The 23,338-nt window shown below is 39.0% G+C and overlaps 1 long non-coding RNA gene across 1 annotated transcript; it reads right to left on the bottom strand.

The window, feature by feature from the left end:
- Positions 1 to 17,977: 17,977 nt before the first annotated feature.
- Gm41816 lies at positions 17,978 to 21,610 on the bottom strand. The gene is made up of 2 exons (XR_877749.2): positions 21,575 to 21,610; positions 17,978 to 18,825 (listed from the first exon to the last, which is right to left on the bottom strand). It is a non-coding gene; the product is annotated as a predicted gene, 41816 (long non-coding RNA).
- Positions 21,611 to 23,338: the final 1,728 nt, after the last annotated feature.

Raw genomic sequence — 23,338 nt, 5'->3', positions numbered from 1 at the left:
TTAATAGTTCTGAATCAGATGAAAAGGCTATTAGGGCCTGGAAGGCGCTCTCCCGAGCAGGTGAAGCCACTGGACAATAATGACAGAGGCAGGCTCTTGCAGCCTACAAGGTCTTATTGTCCACCCTGGAGTTGTAGATCAGGATTGTAAAGGGGAACTTCAGGTTCTCTGTTCTTGTCCTCAAGTTGTCTTTTCTATATCACAAGGGGACAGAATAGCTCAACTAATAATTTTGCCAAGCCTACATGGCTGTTTTTTCTTCCTCTGGTATTCCTAGAGCTGCAAGAGGGATTGGTTCTACTAGAAATGATTCTGATTACTTAATAATGCCTTTAGATTGTTGTCAAATTTTATCTACTCACGTAGGGGTAAACCCTCGTGGCGTCAGGCCATTACAGGTCTGACAAATGGATGTCACGCATATTTCCTCCTTTGAGAGAAATCAATATTTACATGTTTAGATAAGAAGAGATCACCTCCATACCTTAAATGATTTTCAAAAGCTGTTGGGAGATATTAATTGGCTCAGACCTTTTTTAAAGATTCCTTCCGCTGAGTTAAGGCCTTTGTTTGGTATTTTAGAAGGAGATCCTCATATCTCCTCCCCTAGGACTCTTACTCTAGCTGCTAACCAGGCCTTACAAAAGGTGGAAAAAGCCTTACAGAATGCACAATTACAACGTATTGAGGATTCGCAGCCTTTCAGTTTGTGTGTCTTTAAGACAGCACAATTGCCAACCGCAGTTTTGTGGCAAAATGGGCCATTGTTGTGGATCCATCCAAACGTATCCCCAGCTAAAATAATAGATTGGTATCCTGATGCAATTGCACAGCTTGCCCTTAAAGGCCTAAAAGCAGCAATCACCCACTTTGGGCGAAGTCCATATCTTTTAATTGTACCTTATACCGCTGCACAGGTTCAAACCTTGGCAGCCACATCTAATGATTGGGCAGTTTTAGTTACCTCCTTTTCAGGACAAATAGATAACCATTATCCAAAACATCCAATTTTACAGTTTGCCCAAAATCAATCTGTTGTTTTTCCACAAATAACAGTAAGAAACCCACTTAAAAATGGGATTGTGGTATATACTGATGGATCAAAAACTGGCATAGGTGCCTATGTGGCTAATGGTAAAGTGGTATCCAAACAATATAATGAAAATTCACCTCAAGTGGTAGAATGTTTAGTGGTTTTAGAAGTTTTAAAAACCTTTTTAGAACCCCTTAATATTGTGTCAGATTCCTGTTATGTGGTTAATGCAGTAAATCTTTTAGAAGTGGCTGGAGTGATTAAGCCTTCCAGTAGAGTTGCCAATATTTTTCAGCAGATACAATTAGTTTTGTTATCTAGAAGATTTCCTGTTTATATTACTCATGTTAGAGCCCATTCAGGCCTACCTGGCCCCATGGCTCTGGGAAATGATTTGGCAGATAAGGCCACTAAAGTGGTGGCTGCTGCCCTATCATCCCCGGTAGAGGCTGCAAGAAATTTTCATAACAATTTTCATGTGACGGCTGAAACATTACGCAGTCGTTTCTCCTTGACAAGAAAAGAAGCCCGTGACATTGTTACTCAATGTCAAAGCTGCTGTGAGTTCTTGCCAGTTCCTCATGTGGGAATTAACCCACGTGGTATTCGACCTCTACAGGTCTGGCAAATGGATGTTACACATGTTTCTTCCTTTGGAAAACTTCAATATCTCCATGTGTCCATTGACACATGTTCTGGCATCATGTTTGCTTCTCCGTTAACCGGAGAAAAAGCCTCACATGTGATTCAACATTGTCTTGAGGCATGGAGTGCTTGGGGGAAACCCAAACTCCTTAAGACTGATAATGGATCAGCTTATACATCTCAAAAATTCCAGCAGTTCTGCCGTCAGATGGACGTGACCCACCTGACTGGACTTCCATACAACCCTCAAGGACAGGGTATTGTTGAGCGTGCGCATCGCACCCTCAAAACCTATCTTATAAAACAGAAGAGGGGAATTGAAGAGATTTTACCCCGAGCACCAAGAGTGTCTGTGTCTATGGCACTCTTTACACTCAATTTTTTAAATATTGATGCTCATGGCCATACTGCGGCTGAACGTCATTGTACAGAGCCAGATAGGCCCAATGAGATGGTTAAATGGAAAAATGTCCTTGATAATAAATGGTATGGCCCGGATCCTATTTTGATAAGATCCAGGGGAGCTATCTGTGTTTTCCCACAGAATGAAGACAACCCATTTTGGATACCAGAAAGACTCACCCGAAAAATCCAGACTGACCAAGGGAATACTAATGTCCCTCGTCTTGGTGATGTCCAGGGCGTCAATAATAAAAAGAGAGCAGCGTTGGGGGATAATGTCGACATTTCCACTCCCAATGACGGTGATGTATAATGCTCAAGTATTCTCCTGCTTTTTTACCACTAACTGGGAACTGGGTTTGGCCTTAATTCAGACAGCCTTGGCTCTGTCTGGACAGGTCCAGACGACTGACACCATTAACACTTTGTCAGCCTCAGTGACTACAGTCATAGATAAACAGGCCTCAGCTAATGTCAAGATACAGAGAGGTCTCATGCTGGTTAATCAACTCATAGATCTTGTCCAGATACAACTAGATGTATTATGGCAAATAACTCAGCAGGAATGTGAACAAAAGTTTCCGGGATTGTGTGTTATTTCCATTCAGTATGTTAAATTTACTAGGACAGCTAATTTGTCAAAAAGTCTTTTTCAGTATATGTTACAGAATTGGACGGCTGAATTTGAACAGATCCTTCGGGAATTGAGACTTCAGGTCAACTCCACGCGCTTGGACCTGTCCCTGATCAAAGGATTACCCAATTGGATCTCCTCAGCATTTTCTTTCTTTAAAGAATGGGTGGGATTGATATTATTTGGAGATACACTTTGCTGTGGATTAGTGTTGCTTCTTTGGTTGGTCTGTAAGCTTAAGGCCTAAACTAGGAGAGACAAGGTGGTTATTGCCCAGGCGCTTGCAGCTCTAGAACATGGTGCTCCCCCTGATATATGGTTATCTATGCTTAGGCAATAGGTCGCTGGCCACTCAGCTCTTACATCTCACGAGGCTAGTCTCATTGCACGGGATAGAGTGAGTGTGCTTCAGCAGCCCGAGAGAGTTGCACGGCTAAGCACTGCAGTAGAAAGGCTCTGCGGCATATATGAGCCTATTCTAGGGAGACATGTCATCTTTCAAGAAGGTTGAGTGTCCAAGTGTCCTTCTCTCCAGGCAAAACGACACGGGAGCAGGTCAGGGTTGCTCTGGGTAAAAGCCTGTGAGCCTAAGAGCTAATCCTGTACATGGCTCCTTTACCTACACACTGGGGATTTGACCTCTATCTCCACTCTCATTAATATGGGTGGCCTATTTGCTCTTATTAAAAGGAAAGGGGGAGATGTTGGGAGCCGCCCCCACATTCACCGTCACAAGATGGCGCTGACATCCTGTGTTCTAAGTGGTAAACAAATAATCTGCGCATGTGCCAAGGGTATTTTATGACTACTTGTACTCTGCCTTTCCCGTGAACGTCAGCTCGGCCATGGGCTGCAGCCAATCAGGGAGTGATGCGTCCTAAGCGAAGAATAACTCCTCCTTAAAGGGGACGGGGTTTTCCGCCATTCGCTCTCGCTGGCATCTCTCTGGCTCTGCGCGCCCTGCGCTCTCTCGCTGCCTAAAGATGTAAACAATAGAGCACGCTCTGCGCTTTGGCGTGCCGGAGCTCTGGCTCCTAAAGATGTAAATTGAAGGGGCTTTCGCTTTTGGGGCTGGGGGTTTGCGCTCCTAGCTCCTGAAGATGTAAGCAATAAAGTTTTGCCGCAGAAGATTCTGGTCTGTTGTGTTCTTCCTGGCCGGGCGTGAGAACGCGATTAAGAGATGCTCACAGTCAGCTATTGGATGGATCACACGGCCCCCAATGGAGGACCTAGAGAAATTACCCAAGGAGCTAAAGGGAACTGCAACCCTATAGGTGGAACAACAATATGAACTAACCAGTACCCCAGAGCTCTTGTCTCTAGCTGCATATGTATCAAAAGATGGCCTAGTGGGCCATCACTGCAAAGAGAGGCCCATTGGACTTGCAAACTTTATATGCCCCAGTACAGGGGAATGCCAGGGCCAAAAAGGGGGAGTGGGTGGGTAGGGGACTGGGGGTTGGGTATGGGGGACCTTTGGGATAGCATTGAAAATGTAAACGAGGAAAATATCTAATAAAAAAAAGAATATATGAAGAATAACTTCTAATGAGAGAGAGAGAGAGTGAGAGAGAGAGAGAGAGAGGGAGAGAGAGAGCATGAGTTGTTGAAATGTTATCTATGGCATGTAGGATAAATCTTAAACTACTTCATTAGTATATCTCTCAGAGACTCAATAAAAAGGATAGACCACTACAAATAAGAAACTGTAGATAAAGAAGTAGGTATGTGAGGGCATAATGATGAAATTTTGATATATTAATAGTTTCTTTCCCAAACTTAGAAAGTCACTAAATAACCATTTTATTCAAGGAAAGTTATTAATTAAGAACAAACTAATATATCATACATACATAAAATCTGCCTCTTTTCCCTCACATTCAGCTTCCCAAGCAGTTAAATCTGCATTTCTCTTCTAATTTTAAAGTTACATCAACACCTTTCATAGTCTATCGAACAGTTGATTATGCTTAGATTATATTTAGGAAATTCCTTTGTTTCATATTGAAAAGTGTGAGGCTTAACTAGGATCAGTAAGATCAGTGTATTATCAACAACCCCAGTGCATAAATTCTGTGTCATTAGTCAATTATTTGCTTGTTCTTTCATATCCCTCCCTGCATGTTTGACAGATGAGACTATGACAACGTCAGTTTTATAGACATAGATGACACATCACTGGAAAAATACAGACTTGCTGTCACTAAACTTAGATTCTAAGAAGAAATGAGATCAGATAAATCTATAGAGTGTTAGTATCATGAAATAATATGAAGTACTGGGAAGGAATTAGGCTGTGTGTTCAGCTGGTAGCAATATCTGCTTGGATAAGGTGACATTTACAAAGAGAGTTGTAGTGAATATCTAAGAAGTACACGCCACACGACTGACAGATGCTGAGTCAGAGGCTGGATAGCAAACTCATGGTGGAGCACGGAAACCTGAATGTCTAGGAGAGTAGGAAGGTAGTGGTAAGTGACCAGATCTTGGGATAAATGATACTTGCTTGGAAAATTTGCTTATTTGCTTTCCCAAATACAGTATAAAATGCCCATTGAAAGAGCTCTTACAAGGAAACAGAATTACATAGGAATTAGCTTAATTTGATTTCATGGATCATGGGTTAAAAGAAGAGAATAAGCCTATAGAGACAAAAAGAGGACATCTGGGATGAAACTGAAGATAGGGCTTGCACAACAGAACTGCATGAAAAGAGGGGGGATGGAGGTGCAAAGAGTCAGGGAGGGATGGAGAGAGGGATGAACAGAGGGAGGGAGGGAGAGAGGGATGGAGGGAGAGAGGAAGGAAGGGAGGTGCAAACAGGCAAGGAGGGATGGAGGGAGAGATGGAGGGAGGGAAGGAAGAAGAAAGGGAAGGAGGGGAGGAGGGAGAGAGGAAGGAAGGGAGGTGCAAACAGGCAAGGAGGGATGGAGGGAGAGATGGAGGGAGGGAAGGAAGAAGAAAGGGAAGGAGGGGAGGAGGGAGAGAGGAAGGAAAGTGCAAAGAGGCAGGGAAGGATGGAGGGAGAGATGGAGGGAGAGAGGGATAGATGGAGAGAGGGAGGGAGGGGAGGAAGGAGAGAAGGAAGGAGTGAGGAAGGGAGAATAGAGGGAGGAAAAGGAACGGGTTGGGAGAGAGAGAAAAGAGAAAGGAAAGAAAACAAAATTTAATGTGGCAAGTAGGAAGTAGATGTAAGAAAAATATATAAGTCAGGAGTATCCAGATGAAGGTGGAAATGGAGATATAATGTGAACTGAGAAAGTCACTATAGATAGTTTGCATTCGAATCTACATGGCCACAGCGTCCACAGAAGGAGACTCATATAGAAACCAAGAGACAGAAGCAGGTAGGACAGCGATTTTCTCTTCCCAAGGGAGGAGAGCATTACATATGCCAAAAGTTGTTGATAGTTGAAACAATTATTTCTGAGAAACCGTATTGAACATTTCAGTGTAGTGATTATCAATAACCTTAGTAAAAACAAAACAAAACAAACAAACAATCAAAAAACAATGCTCCCTTAACTGGTCCCTCCTGTCTGGCCACAGTGGGAGAGGATGTTCCTAGTCCTGCAATGACTTGAAGTGCCAGAGTAGACTGATTCCCCTGGAGGGAAGTGAAGGGGAGGGGCAATGGAGGGAAAGACAGAGTAAGCAAGGACAGGGAGGAAAGGGGGGGCTCAGATCGGGATGTAAAGTGATTAAATATATAAATTAATGGGAAAATAAACAAATAAATAACCACGTTTCAGGAAATATTAAACATTCTCTGGTGATGCTTCTGAGTTATGAGACTCTAACCTTCACTGTGATAATGCAATTTTTTAACTTTAGAATGATGTATGGATGATCTTTTGGGTTGTTTTGCTGCCCTTGAATCAACATTTGAAAATTGTCTCAGAGCATTGGCTCCTCGCTTAAGTTTTTCTTTGTCTCCTGTGAGTTTCTGCTAATTGACTTTTCCACTGAACTAGGTTTAATATTCTCATTCTCTCATATTAGTAAAATGGATTTTAACATGCCTATTTCTATACGTCTAAAAAGGCTATGATTTCACAGTTTTGTAAATTATATGTTAACATTATTTTGGGTGAAGTGGTGTAAACAAAGGACTGATCCAAAGGCTTTATGGGAATGGGGCGGGGGGGGTCATTTTTCAGTAAATCTTAGTTTCATTATTAGTTTATGAAGTCACAACACAATTTATCAAATATTTTTTTCAAGTATTGTGATAAAGTAAGCCATTATCCTGAGAGGAGAAAACTGTCCTAAAGCAAAGGGGAAAATAGATCTACAGGGGCTACAAGCAAATCAAATTCAAACCTGATCATTTTTAACAAAGTGGCATCCATCAAGAGCCAAGGTCTCATCCATGTAAGCTCTTTGGTTGGTGGTTTAGTCCCTGGGAGCTCTGGGGGGATCCAGTTAGTTGTTATTGTTGATCTTCCTATGGGATTGCAATCCCCTTCAGCTCCTTCAGTCCTTCCCCTAGCTCTTCCCATTGTGGTACCCAAGCTCAGTCTGATGAATGGCTGTGATTATCTGTATCTATCTTAGTCAGGCGCTGGCAAAGCCTCTCAGGGGACAGCTATACCAGGTTCTTTTCAGCAAGCACTTCTTGGTATCAGCAACAGTGTCAGGGTTTGGTGTCTGCATATGAGATGGATCCATGCTACATATGTAGCATAGGATGGCCTTTTCTGACATCAGTGGGAAGGGAGGCCCTTGGTCCTGTGGAGGCTTGATGCTCCAGTGTTGGGGATGCTAGAGTAGTGAGGCAAAAATGGGTGCTTGGATGGAGGAGCACCCTCTTAGAGACAAAGAGGAGGGGTGATGGATTAGGAGGCTTGTGGAGGGAAGACCAGGAAGGGAGACAACATTTGAAATGTAAATAAATAAAATAACCAATTAAAATTTTTTTAAAAATATGATATACATAAACAGAGAGGGGGGAGGAGAGAGAAAGAGAGAGAGAGAGAGAGAGAGAGAGAGAGAGAGAGAGAGAGAGAGAGAGAATGAGAGAGCAACTGCCAAGGTCTCCTGAGAAAAACCTGCATTTCTTTTAAAATGGAGCTGCGTGGGTTATTTTTCTGTCCTAGGTCTAGTTTAGGTAAGGCAGAATAAAAGATGGAGGACAACCCACTGAGAATTCTGGCCCATGTAAGGACACACCCCTTTTTTGTTTGAAGATCTAGAGAAAGGTGGGTGTGGAGGAAGTTCCAGGCTCAGTTGGCTCAAGGTCAAGGTCAAGGGAGTCAAGGTCCTTGTTTGTTTTCCTTGGGAGACTTATTTTCCATCCTCAGTTCATGGATGACAAAAGAGAGCAGGAGTTGTTATCGTCCCTAAAACACTATAGAGTTATGAAATCGCTTGATATCAGTAAACGAGGTTAGATCTAATAGATGTGCCACCAAACGATGTTTTATTTTTACTGAAACACGGTGTTCTCAAATGTTTGTTTTTTAACCAAGGCCATTAATGATTTGTCAGTCCGATATGGGATCTGTGATGAGAGTGAAAATCTCTTTTGTTCATCAGACCTCATATTCTCCCAGCGTAGAACACTTGAGACAGTACCTTCTTTATTTCAGTGAGTGCTTGAGCTAGGACAGTGCCTCTTGATTCCCACTCTGAAAGCCCCAATGTGATTCTTTGCTGAAGTGCACGCACACATGGAGATAACATGATATTAAAATTCAGAGATACGTCCTTTCCCTGATTCCCAGCTCATAGAATTACCACATAGTAAAGATATTCGCTTGAGTTTTTCTTTTAGGAGACATTGAAATTATAAATACTGGGTAAAAATTTTAAAGTAAACTTTTTTTTCAGTTCAAATTTCATATAAATATGTCCAAATCTATTTAGGTGGTCTTTTAGTCCAATTTAGACTAGGAAAAATGTTGTTTGATAGAACCTTGTTCATATTTTACCCATTTGATTACAGCTAAGATGTCTTTCCTAAACTTACAAGTACCACTGAAATCTAAACACCTTTTGCTCTGTTTTCATCAAGAAAATACAAAACTAAACAGACTCACTGACATATGTATCTATAACTTTATATCTCTATGATGCATATATATATCACATATCATGTATGTATGTGTGTTTAAACAATAACAATTAAATAAAATAGGGCCATGAGTTTTAAAAGGAATTGAGATGGGTCATTTAAGGGTTTGGAGGGAGAAGAAAGAGGAAATTGTATAATTATAATCATAATTAAAAAACAATCAGATAGACTAGGCCAGGAATTGTGGTGCTTGCCCATGAGTCTAGCATGTAAGTTGCAGGAATAGGAAAATCTGTATGTCAAGAATAGTCTCAGCTATAAAAATGTTGGAGGTCAACCTGGACTACATAAAATCCGTCCTCAATATGCCAATTCAAACCAAATCGGAAACAGAAGCATTCTCAATGGCAATGAATCTTAAGCTAAACTCCAGTCTCTTGAGTGAATCATGTAACCTTCCTCCCCTCCTGACAAGGGGATTCTTCTGGCCTCCAGGTAAAAGTGCAAGCAATAGCAATGCTTTGGGGACCTGTGATCTGTGTCTCCAACTCAAATATCTAGATGTGGTTCCCCATACACCATCTCTTTACCTATCTCTCTTTCATGCCCCCAGTATAATTCCCTCTAGATGTGTAAGGAAGACAGACCATCCATAATGAATAGCCTTTGCATTCTAACAGAATAAACTTATAGGAGCTGTAAAATAGGAGGCTTTGGCTGCCTTCCCTTGCATGCACAGAGTAGAAGAAAGTCATCAAGAACACATATCAATACCTCAGTCTGACCTAGCATCAACAGGGTCTAGTAAGGCCTTGCCCAATGCCAACTATGCACTCAATTAGCTTGGGGTTCATTGTATGTTTTGTTCTGGTTTCTGCTGTGTCTAGAGAACAGCCATCCAGGCTGCCTGGATGTTGGAATATGGATTTCTATTGCCATCTGCTGGGCAATGACATATTAAATCCAAGGTAAAACCCATTTCCTTAGTTTTCTCTTTCCTTCTTTGCAGTCTTCTGCAAGATTTCTCTCCTTGCTAATCCTCTGCACATTTTCTTTATTTCACCTTCCATTCATAACTCTGCTGTCTTTTCATATAAATGATATCTTATACACAACATTGTAGAACATGCACAATAACAGTACTGCTTAAATCCCATCACAAGTGTGTGTGTGTGTGTTGGGGGGGGGGTGTTCACAAAATCCTATCCTATATGAGGAGGTGTTGCAGATAGGAGGAAGAAGCAGCTTTCTTCAGGAATGTAGTCCCAGAAAAGCTACTCATGCACCAGGAGATGGTACCACTCCATGAACATTCAGGAGTGTCTTAGAGGAAATTTATAAAACAGTAATGGGGATGGTGGAAGAGAGGGTGGATTTGTTCAAAACATGTTATCTCTCTGTCTGTCTGTCATATATGTATGTATATATATATATATATGTATATATATATATATATATATATATATGCAGTTACCATTTTTAAAAGAACAAATTTGTATTGTGTTGTGTTACTAGAGACAGTGTTAAATAGTATGCGTGTATTGAGACAAGTTAATTTGGTAATTCGATAAAAGCATGCGGCAGCTTTCTGATAGATAACATAATAGAAGGACCCGAAAAAGGAGAAGCTGTGACTCCAATGTATTATTTGAATCTTCTAATAAAAGAAAGGTGATGATGTGCTAGACACCATTGATAGAGGTTGAATAAACACTAATGTTAATAGCCTGTTAGGAAGAACTTTGCACATATTTAATGAGAACAGAGACAGGGTAACTACAAGACAAAGTCAAAAAATAACATGACGGTTTATGCACATTATGACGTAAAGAAGTGATACACGTTACTAAAACATGAAATACGGTATCCTGTGACAGTGTTGATTAGAAGCATGAAATCACATATCACTTGATGATTTCCAAGTTTACTACAGAGTCATTTAAATTATGTTTAAATGGAAGAAGGGCTGAAAATAAGACTCAGCCCTTTTGAGTATTTTGCTACTCTTTCAGAAACCTGAGTTTAATTTCCAGTACCCACATGGTGGCTCACAACCGTCTAACTCCAGATCCAGGGTATTTGGCATCTTCTTCAGATTTCTACATAAGACATGCATACAGTGCACACAGACACTTGCAGGTAAAACACACATATAAAATCAAAATGAATAAATTTTTCTTGAAAAGGAACCAAGAAGCCCCATGGTTTCAAAATTCACATCAGTGTAGGATATGTCAGAGAATTTCTAAGAATCCATGGGATGGGCTTTGAATTTTTAAACCTTCCCAGGTCTGTGGCTCACAAGCATTAACCTAAGCATATATCCACCATAAGGGCATCTATAGGAGCAGAGGCACCTCTCTGTTCTTGCTGCAATCCATCCTGGAGATGCAATAGGATGCAGAAAGCCACCGGTGCCTGTAACCTCCTTCAGAGCCTCTGGTTTAGCCCTTCCTACGGCAGTGGCTGTTTGTTGTAGGTCACTGAGGATGGCTTCTTCCCTTTCTCTTGAGTTTGTATAGCTCAGTAAGTGTGGGTTGTCTGCACACCCCTGATAGCAGTGCTCTAATCATCCCATTCCTTTCATTTTTGGCTGGACAGATGCAGAATAGCAGCCCACATAGATGCTGAACTGTGTCATTTCAAACCTCATTTACAAAGCAGGAGCACTCAAGTGAGTGATGATGACAGACTCCAAAGGAACTTGAGAGAACACAAAGATCTCTTGGGAACTTAAGTTCTAGGCAACAGTAAATAAGATAACAGAGGAACTTCACATTAAAATTGAGAGTGGAAGGTCATGATCCGAGACTCTTAACTAAGTAAGATAAAATCTACAAAGTCACTATAAAGTCTAGAAGTCAGTATTGCACCTTGCACATATCTATGTTTTTCTGCTATATCCTATCATTCATAAATCATTCTCTGCCACACACTGAGAGACCCTCAAGAAATTCTACAAAGCTCCTATCTAGTGAAAGGTTCAGAGATGAATGGGTCATCCTTGCCTTCTGTGGAAGAACATCATAAGAGTAGCAACAACAATAGAAAACGTGCATTGCGTATTTACTTCCTGAATGTGCTCTCTCATGGTCTGACATGTCACATGCCACTCCACATTCCTGGCATTTGTCAGGTACATGTTTTAGTATTCCCTCCTTAACATGAGAGGATGAGGAAAATCACGTAACCATTCAATAGAAGAGTCACAATTCAGTACATTTCTATAGACTTGGCGATATTAAGCATTACTGTTTGCTATAAAAGTAATGTAATTATAAGTTCAATTTTACGTCATTAAAAATAAAGACATTTGATAGGAAAATGGAATTGGGTTTGTAGTTGTTTGTTGTTGTTTTGTTTTGTTTATCACCAGCCTGTTCATATGGCATAAAATTCTCAAACTTCTTTGGTTTTGTTTGTGTGTGTGAGTATGCATGTATGTATTCCAGAATATCTGTGTGTGTGTGTGTGTGTGTCAGAGAGAGAGAGAGAGAGAGAGAGAGAGAGAGAGAGAGGTCAAGTGTTGGATGTCTTGCTCAGTTCTGTCCACCTTAGTTTTTGAGCCAGGCTCTTTCACTGAACCTAGAGCTTATTAATTTGGTATGCTGGCTGATTAACAAGCCCAAGGGATTCTGTTGCCTCCACCTCCCTAGTACTAGGTTTAGAAGTGTGTACAGCTTCATCTAGTTTCTTCATGAGTGTTGTGAATTGAACTGCACTCTATAAATTTGCAATGAAATCATTGAACTGAATGAGACATCTCTCCAGCTACCATTAATTTGTATTTTAGAATGAGTTCTCATTATACAACTCAGGATTTTACAAATCTCACGTTGTAGGCAGGACTCACGGGACCTAATGTCATTTGAGTCCATTATAGGATCCTATGTTATATTGAATTTTCAGGATGTAGCCTCTCTCTCTCTCTCTCTCTCTCTCTCTCTCTTTCTCTCATCCCAACATGCAAGCAATAACACTTTATTTTCTATTTGTGAAACACTTACGTAGTGGTTTGCAATTTTTAGATAAATTCAAGAAGGGAATCTGGAACCATGAGCGCTGTGTGTACAATGCCTCATCCAGGCTATTTGAATTATGTACTGTCAGAAAACATTTTCCAAAAGACTTGTAAAGTTTTAATTGTCTTTGTCTCTGTATGGTGTGCACGAGCCTGCACACATGCACATAATTGCAGGTGCCTCTGGAGGCTGAAAATGTTAGGTCCCCTGGAGGCAGTTACAGGTGATTACAATCCATTGAACAGGAGTGCTGGAAATGAAACTCAGGCATACATGCTTTTAACAGCAGAGTCTTCACTCCCATAGCACAATGTTGCTTACATAAATGTTTTGTCAAAATACTCACATTTTAAAATAACTAGTAATCTCTGAAATACTTTACTTTTTGCAGAATATAACTAAGTTTTTATAGTGTGATAAAACTCTGCTGTGGTACCCACTTTTCGAGAGTAGAAATTTTTTCAAAATTGATATGGATAAATGTTGTTTTAATAAGTAATTCAATGGTATTAAGATATACTTATTATTGACATTTTAAAAATAAAAGTCATTTTGACCATGGATGCCATCCAGTCACAAACTTATAAACTATAAAAGCTTTAGACTTCAGTACCCTATACTTAAGTAATTAGAGTCATAATGCTAACTCTTTTAAAAAAAGACCATTATCTTGATATTTACCATGGCCAACTTTGAAATAAAGAAAGAAAATAGAAAAAAAATGGCATACACATTAAAATGGAATGCTGACATTTAAATGTTGATGAAGACATTCACAAAAACTATAAGATATGTCATAAACACTTTATATACAAAGTCAATAATAGCCAACATAATTACAACATTTGTTTTTAATAGCCTTTTAAGACTAGAGATAATAATCCTTTTTTGTTGTTGTTGTTGTTGCTTCTAGGATTTGAAAGCTAATTATCTGCTTTAATTAAAGGCCAATGAGAGATTTGGAACAGGGAGCCCACACAGAAATTAAAACCTATGATTAATTCAATGTGCTCATCAAATTTGCTCATGACAGAATGCATAGCATTGATTGCAAAGAAGAGTACAAAAAAAGACTGTGTTAAAAACCTTGCTTTGCTGCCCACCATCCTTTCTAATGAAAATATTGTTGTCCGGATAATCCCTCAATTCATAATGCTTCAGTTTTATTCTTATTTACTTTACAATGATGCAAAAATCAATACGAATCCAATTTTTAAAGGCAATACTTCAAAGCTTGAACTCCGATTTTGTCTTGCCTGGCCTCATATGGTCTGATGTTTTCATTCCATGTTGGGTGATCGAAGAGACACAGGTCCTGTTTGGAAGTGCGGTCATGAAGAAATAACTAACCCTGAATACTTATACTTATAAGTATACTTATAGTCTACTGCTCTATGACATTGGACAGGAAAATAACATTAAATTTTGAGTTACAACATTGTGTTTATAATGGGTTTTAAATCAAGTATTATTAGCACTCATGATTTTTCCTAGTAAGCACTATACATAACTTAATAATTATGTGTGTGTGTGTGTGTGTGTGTGTGTGTGTGTGTGTGTGTGAAATAAATCATATATACATGCTAATAGGTTCACACTGATCTACTCTGATTGGCAAGCCATTTGGTCAGTACCATGCATGAGACAACAAAGACAAGGAATACAAAAATCATCCTTGTTTTTTAGGTTCTTATCTTCAAAGATGCAAAAAGAAAGTTTCACTCATAGTTATCATGCTTTCTAAAGTTTTAATTAACATCGTTTCTTGAGAGCAACGCAATCTTCTTGGTTCACTTTCACTTTCTGAGTTGTCTTTGTTAGCTCTTCCTAATTTGGATAAAGCTTGTTTTATTTATAGCTTCTCCTTCTGCCACCGTGTTAATAATCTGAAAGAAAAATCAAGTTTAGTTTAAATTGAAGACTAACAATGTTTGGCCATTCAATCTAGAAGGTAGAGCCAACAAGATTGTGATACCATATGCTAAAATCAACACTAAAGTTTATCTATTTAAAAAGACAATTATAAAATAACAAATAAATTCTGAAATATGTTTTTGAAATATTATTTTAAAATACTCTAGAAATATTTTAGGAAATGATCTGGGGTTATAACCAAGGGTGTTTTGCTTTTATACATTTTAACCTTTTAAGGTAATGTGGTGCTTATTTGAAAGAGTAAATTTTTATAATTACTTTATATAGCACCACACACAGATTTTAAATATCAGGAAGTATATTCCAGAGGAGTTTCTATTTGTTCTTTATATTGATGAAGTGAGACAAATATCAGAGAGCTTTTTTTTTTTAAAGAGAATTCACCCCCTTTCTTGATGTCAACACTGACAAAATAAATGAATATGTAAGATCCCTGTCCATTTTGAGTAGCTGTGATATAATATATGATATGGTGCTATTCTGTTCTGGAGACTAAAAAGTGCAGTATCTAGGGACCAACATACTCAGCAAGGGGCTCCTTCATGTCAACCTGTGAAAAAGAAAAATTACCCTTCTGGCAAGCCTTTTTGTAATGTTTTTAATGGGTTAAACCTGCCCACAAATTCTTTAATGGCCTGATTGCCTTACCTCTCCATACTGTTATATTGCCAACTAAATCTCAGCTTGAGTTTAAAGGAGAGAAAGTCTCATATAAAACTTGAGTCCTTGAAAAACTCTGAATATTTTGATGAGCCAATGACAATTTTAGGACATTGTTTTTTTTATTATTATTATTATTTGCAGATCTTAGATAACTCCAAGTATCATGAAACCAAAATAAATTTCAGATTTACAATTGTGTTTTTCTCTTGACTTCTAACCCATGATTTTATTCAAATGAACATGTTTATTTATTGTTTCAATAAATGTTGCACACATCACCAGACACTCAAAGCATTACTGTACATTCTAGTTGTATAGAAGGATGACACAGTCTATGTTAGTGATATTTTCAGTAATTGTCTTTATAGCCAACAAGGGTTTCAATGGTAGGCAAGTGTTCTACCCCTGAGTCCCATGCTCAGCCCAGTGGGATTATATTTTTATATTTCCTTTAAGCACATATATTAACAACTATCATTTCACTATAGTAAATCCAACTGATTTCACTAGGTTGGTGAAAAAGTAGTTGTAGTTTGGGGTCATGAGTTTTAAATGATTATAACAAGTGCCAAACACATCCTTATTAATCAAAAAGAGAATCTTAAGGATCATCACATATTTGCCAGCTAGTGATGTTTCTTTATTCTTGTAACATAAATGCCAGTGTTTTAGGAGTCAGTAAATCTTGAAAGCATTTTTAGCATCCTAATGGTTATAGAAGCTATTCCCCTTCAAACACTGGTCAAGGTGTTTGAAAACGTGAAATTTTTTAGTAAGAAGTTTGGTGACTATGGTGGATGAGCATCCGAACTGATTTTTTGTCAACTTAACCAAACCTAGGTATATCTGGGAAGACAGAAACTTAATTATGAAAATGCCTCTGTAAGTGGACAATAGATAAATTTGTTGGGAATTTTCTTGATTAATGTCTGATGTGGGAAGCCCTCCTCATGGGGTGATGGTGTCTTCCCAGGACTGTTGATTTTGAAATGTATGAGAAAGTAGATTTAACAGCCCCTGGTGAACATGTCAGTAAGCAGCTTGTGCCTTCTGCTTCAGTTCCTGACTCTAGGCCTGCCCTGAATTCTTGCCCTGAATTTTCATTGATGCAACGTTACCAGGAAGTTTTTTTTTTTAAACAAACAAACAAAACCCTATGTTTTATATAATCACAGGAAAAAAATGTTAACTAATTTATAGTCAAAGTCACTCAACATTTGAAATGTCAGTTTTGTAAATCATGGTCTTGTGTCACACAGAGAAGACTTGAGTCATTTTTGTTGACCATGTCACCTGGAGGCATCACAGTTTTGGAGCAATTTTGTTTATTCACAGAGCATGCATCTCATGTGATGGTTTCAGTGGGATTCAGAAGCTGTAGTGGACAGGATGGGCAGCAAACCACCAACAGTGATCATGATATTATTGAGGTACAACTTTGCCAACTTTGGCTTTGTTCTTTCATTTTGTATTTTAAAATTTGGCTCTAATAATTAAGATGGCATTAGGTGAGATAACATAGTCATGCCACATTTTAATCACACAATACAATATGGTAGAGAAAATGATAGTTCATCGTTGTACAGAATAAGAAAATACTGTAGTTCAAAACAATGGTTTTTAAATTTTTCAGACATCTAAGCATCTACCCTGTTAATTGATTATTTTTTTCACTTTTCCTGTTTGATTCAAATGGCAAATGATTATTTAATGGATAAAATATAATTATTTGAAAACCCCTAATCTTGTTGGAAAAAAGATTAGGTTTAATGATTATTCTCTATTTGTCCTTTTCAAAGTTAGAATAGGAGGCATTACTCTCCTTATCTTCACATGGAAATACAAGAGAGCAGAGAGTTCTTAACAAAAAGGATGCTACTATACGTATAATACCACTTGATCTTCTGATACACCACAGAGCCATAGAAAAAAGATTATATAGTAATGGCAGACAAAAACCATGTAGAGCAATATAATAGGATGTAAACCTCATAGCTGTGGCTAATTTTTAAAAATAGCTGTCACAAACATAGACTGAAAATTCAATATCTAATTCAATAAATGGTGCTGTAAAAACTGGATATGCATATACAGAAGAATAAAAACATTCAAATCTGTCACTCTGCACAAAAATTGGTTAAATTAGTTTAAAAGCTGAACTGCTAGGAAAACATGTAAAATTTGTGTAGGTAAGAACTTTCTGAATAAGACTCCCATAGCAGAAAATACAGCCCAAGAAGAGAGAAAGAAAGAGAGAGAGAGAGAGAGAGAGAGAGAGAGAGAGAGAGAGAGAGAGACTATCCGCTAAGAAAAAAATAACAGATAACTAAAATATAGGAGATAATCTATGGCAGTTATTAATCTGGCAGGAAGCAATACCTAGACTATATAAATAACTAGAAATATTAACACCAAAACAGAACACAAATGCAGGCAATAAATAGGATAAATAGGCTAACCTATGAATTGAAAGTTCTCAAAAGAGAAAACACAATGTCCACTAGATACTTATAAAAGTATTCCGAATCATTAGCCATCATAGAAATGTCAGTAAAATGATTTTGAGATTGCACTTCGATCCAATAACAATGGCTATCATCAAGAGATGAGACAAAGACAAGTGTTGGTGAGGTTTTAGAAAAGAGAAATTATTTATTGCTGGTGGGGGTGTAACCTAGTACAGCCACTATGAAAATCACTATGGAAGTTTTCCAAAAAAAATTAAAAACAGAACTGGCATATGACTCAGCTATACAACTGCTGGTCATATTTCCTAAAGACTAATGAATTAGAATAACCAATATTGTGGAAATGTCTCAACAAAAGCAACCTACAAATTCAATACAACCCCATAAAAATATTAAAAATGTAATGGAATTCTTTATAAATAGAAAAATAATCTTGAAACACATTTGGAAGTGTAGAAGTTACCCAATAGGCAAAGCAAGCCTGAGCAAAATGAATAATGTTGGTAACATCACCATCTCTGATTCACCTTATATTACTAAGCCATCAAAACAAAACAGCATGGAACTGGCACAAAAACAGACAAATCAATCTAAAAGGAACAGACTAGAATATACAGATATAAGCCCAATAAGCTAAAGTCATTTTACTTCAAAGAAAATTGCCAAAAATACACATTGCAGAAAGGACAGCCCCTTTAACAAATGACACATAGAAATTTGTATATTCATATTGGGATGAATGCAGCTAGAGCCTTAGCTCTCAGATTACACAACGATTATAAATGCTTGGAGAAGGATGGCAGCAGAGAATCTTGCCAGTTTCAGGGACTTTCTGAAGTTATTCAGTTGTTTATTTCCTGAGTTTAAGAAGCCTTTTTAAAGAATGGAGTGTTTGAGCTCTTCTTCCAGCATTTCATTGTTTTACATCCTGCATCTTAAAGCACTTCCCTTCAGGTTGAAATGTTTCATCTCCTCTTTCAGCATCCTGTCTTTTAACAAGCTTCTCTCTAAGATGGAAATTATTAGACAACAAATAGGTGTTTTAAATGGGTTACATAGGCTTTCTAATTTTTTTACCACAGCTAAAAACAAACCAATGTTATAATGTTTGGAATAAAGTGGATACAAGAGAAGATATTCATATCAAGTGATAAAAATAACATGTGCCTTTTTATTTGTGGTTCCTAGACTTTATATAGTTATATCAAATCATATATGTACACATTGCTTGGAAATAGAAGCAGAATTGACTAGGGAAACACAAGGAGGGTCCCAGTGTTGGAGGTGGGAGACATTTAAAAAAAAAAGCTAGGTCTATGTACAAGACCAAAGTACATTATTTACTTGTGTGAAATATCTTTATGTAGCCCAGTTCTGTGTTCAATGAATATATAGCCATGGAAAAAAAACTAAATTAAAACATACATAAAATATAAGTGTATACTATATAAAATATGTTGCTAGTCACAGGAATAAAAGAATATTTTACTTAAAATAGTTTAGGGGTAAATATTTGTAGAAGGTGGTTTTGATTAAGATTACCATGAAATTATTAATGAGGTATTCCCCAATCTTCCTGAGATGTACATCACATATATAGATTAGTCCGATATCGGATGGCTTGATTTGTTTTACAATGGTATGAAAGTCACAGATACTCTGGAGCAATCATGCCTTCAATTTGCATTAATTCTAGAGCAAGCCAGATGCAGTAGTATGATGCTGTGTCTTGGGGTTGAGCAGTAGTTTGAGATTCAAGTTTCAATTAGCCACAGGATCATGAGAGGAAACAACCAATGAGCTGCAGCTTATCCTTTTACTAATCTGTGATGTCCACTGTAGATTAGTTGTATTAAATGTCTTTCAATTGGAATATTGCCAACTATGCATGATATCAATGTCTAAACTATCACAAATTAAGAACCATACAAAGTGTTTGTGTGTGTGTGTGTGTGTGTGTGTGTGTGTATGTGAGTATGTGTGGTGTCTGCACATGAGTATGTGCATATACCTGTGTATTTGTACAGAAACATTCCTTTAGCCTCCAAATAAAATAAGGAATTCTGAGATTCCCACAAACCAGCCTATAAGATCAATGAGCCCATTCACATAGGGTAAACTTTTAAGCTAACTCTCCCTCCATCTTTCAAGACAATTTCATATACTGAATGACCAACTAGGTATCGCCCCTCTTCCTTTACCCTCATGTGTGTCTCTCCCAACAGATACTCCCATTTGATTCAACCGAGATATACTGAAGTTAGATAACAAGCATTCCCATTATCCGGGCCCACTTTCCCCTGATATTTTCCTATAGGACACAACATAAAATCTACAACAAACAAAGAGCATTCTAAAAATTAAAAATAACATTCTAGTTAACACTCATCCTAGTTCTCCTGGAGACTGGCATGCCTGCTTCATTCTTCCCATGCCTGATCAAATGTTATGTTATTAAGCTTAATCATCTTTCTGACAGGACTTATTTTTGAATGAGTTGTGGTTTGATTTTAGTTTCTTTTTTCTTTTCCAAAATAGATTTGTGCTCTTTAGCTTTCTTCCTTTTCTTTTTCCTTTCTTTTCTTTTGTTTGAGAGAGTCTCATTATGTATCCTAGGCTGGCCTCAAAGTCGGGACCAATATGCTTGGTCTACACGACTTTTATTACTGCATTCGTAATAGTCCAGAGTTTCTCTTAAGATTATTCTCTTATTTTCTAATCTAGAAACTAACATTCCACTTCATAAACTGTGGCTGGAAGGTGTGGATATCATATATGGAACCTAGAAATATAACTTTGGTTATGACATGGCAAGAGTACACATAATATTCTTAAGATCCCTCTCCAGGCTCCACTATGAAGAGCAATGCATATGTTTCACTGCAGCGTTTTCTCTCTTTTGGCGTTAAATAGGAGGATTTTTCTTCTTCCATAAATGCTTTGTCTTTTATCAGAACCTGTAGATATTGGAAGAAGGTAGAAGAGCAGAAAATGCAATTTCCATCAGGATAATATCTCCTTTCTTATTTATATGACAGAAAAAAAGATACTTCAAAATCAAATGTAGTCTTAAATTTTTATATATATATATATATATATATATACCATGCTAGAATATCCACTGAATAAATGTAGTCATGAAGAGCAGGCAGCTGTGGTTTGCAATCAAACTAGTTGGTGGCCAAAATGCACCATTCACTCATTCCTTTATTCACTCATTTAAAGTATAGTGTGTGTGTGTGTGTGTGTGTGTGTGTGTGTGTGTGTGTGCGTGCGTGCGTGCATGCATGCATGTACACACTTGTGCATTGTATGTCCATAGAGGTGAAGACATAACATGACAGTGCAGGTACAGAGATCATATACCAACTTGCAGGAATCATTACCCTCCTACGGTATGGGCCTCATCAGGCATAGGGAGCAGAAGCCCTGAGTTGTTGGACCATGAAAGGCAGTCTGTGTTCTGGTTGAGCAAGGCTTACTCAGAAGACCCAGTAGAAAATTCTACAAGGGACCAAACCGTAAGCTATGCCTCAGACACAAGCGCCTGACACCACATCAACTCCTCAATTCCAGAATCCTGTGACTATCAGCACATAGACAATGTCCAAAGCTCCTGTTATTCTGGCTACAGTCAGGTAAGTTCCTCCCCACAGTTACCTGGCAACAACAAGGTGGCCCAACCCACTATAAAAGGGACTGCTTGGCCCCTCCTTTCTCTCTCTCTTAAGTTCTTGTTCTCTTCTTGTCTCTTACCTCTCGTTCTCCTTTTCTCCCTCTCTTCTCCTCTCTCTCCACATGGCCAGCCTCTTCTCTTCTCTTCTCTTCTCTTCTCTTCTCTTCTCTTCTCTTCTCTTCTCTTCTCTTCTCTTCTCTTCTCTTCTCCTCTTCTCTTCTCTTTTCTTCTCTTCTCTTCCCTCCTCCTCCTCCTCCTCCCCCTCTTCTTCTTCTTCTTCTTCTTCTTCTTCTTCTTCTTCTTCTTCTTCTTCTTCTTCTTCTTCTTCTTCCTCTCTCTGTCTCTCTCTCTGTCTCTCTCTCCTCTCTGTCTGTCTCTGTCTGTCTCTCTGTCTGTCTCTCTGTCTCTGTCTCTCTCTCTCTCTCTCTCTCTGTCTCTCTCTCTCTCTCTCTCTCTCTCTCTCTCTCTCTCTCTCTCTGTCTCTCTCTCTCTTTCTCTCTCCAATAAAGCTCCCAAACCATGGCCTGTCTCTGCTCATCGAGATCTGCTGGAGCAGTAGAGCAGGCTTCCCTTTAAGGAGCTGTGTGTCTAACCTCCCACCAGGAGGTACACTTCAGCCATGGCCACCAGCCAATGCAAGCAGCCCAAAGAGCTAGCAGCCTGAGCTAGCCAGACGCTCACCCACGTGGGAACCACCCAGGGCCTTCTCCCCCTGCCCTCTTTTCCCTTCGGTGTTAGGCAGGCTTAACAGCCCCTGGGGTCCCACCCGTTCTCAGCTCTTCTGTGGTATACTGTAACATTCTGTGATGCCCAAGAACTAGAATCTGTTGTCCCTGGTTTCTGTGAAACCCACGGACCCGGGACTGCTCCCTCTTCACGCCCTGCAGACTGGGGATCCTTGGCTTCGCACAGCCAGATGCCCACCCAGGCTTCATGGAGAGTGTGCGGTGGTGCCTTGTGTCCTCCTGCCCAGAGCCCTGGAGCTCCAGCGGGATGCGAGAGATCTTTCCCACCCCCTTTATTTCACAACGCACAGAACACCACATGAGTGAGTGAAATCCTAAATGACTGTATGTTAAGATGGTCATAGACAGGGTGAGAACATGACATCCTTAAATCCATGGGTTAAATAAAAACACCTTTCCCTGGGTTGTAGTTCAGAGGTAAATGGAAAAGCCTTTCTTAGGGAACCAGACCAAGTATTTATAGTGTGCTGGAAACTGTTCATTAAAGCCTTTCCCTTGGATGTGTACGGTCTGAAGACTGTTCCCAGCTGTATTCCACAAACTCTGTCTCCTTGATTATCTGTATGGAATTAACCCTACTGCCTAGTGCAGCTGTTCAGAGTAACCCTACCTCCTTTTCACCTCTGGATAATATACACGCTGAGCTCCCGTGGCTGTGCGTCTCCTTCCTTCCACGCTCAGATTACCTGATCCCAGCTTTCCTTGTGCCTGCCTGTTTGTCTGTTTGTCTGTTCTTCATTCCCTCACTCTCTCCACTCAGGGCCGAGTACCTCGATCCATGGCAATCTGCTTATCCAGAGACATGCCATGGGCCCTTGAATCACAAGGAAACCTGAAAGTAAAATTCACAAATTTCACTTGTTTATGTCTCTGCTGCGTAAACTCCCCCTATTTAGTCTTTCTCTACCATTGTCTCTGTACAAACCACCCATATACACAAAACAAATTTACAAACATTTTTAATAAAAAAAAATACCCACACAAGCTAAACATGGATCTCTGCTGCTTGCCACTGGAACACAGTCCACAGCCTGAAATCTTGGCATTTCTCTTACTGGAGAAAAATAGAATAACTGTTAAGGATGCTCAGTTCTGAGT

The sequence above is a fragment of the Mus musculus genome, chromosome 19, assembly GCF_000001635.26.
Source record: "Mus musculus strain C57BL/6J chromosome 19, GRCm38.p6 C57BL/6J".
Taxonomy (NCBI): Eukaryota; Metazoa; Chordata; class Mammalia; order Rodentia; family Muridae; genus Mus; species Mus musculus.
This window is presented reverse-complemented; position numbering and strand designations above follow the sequence as displayed.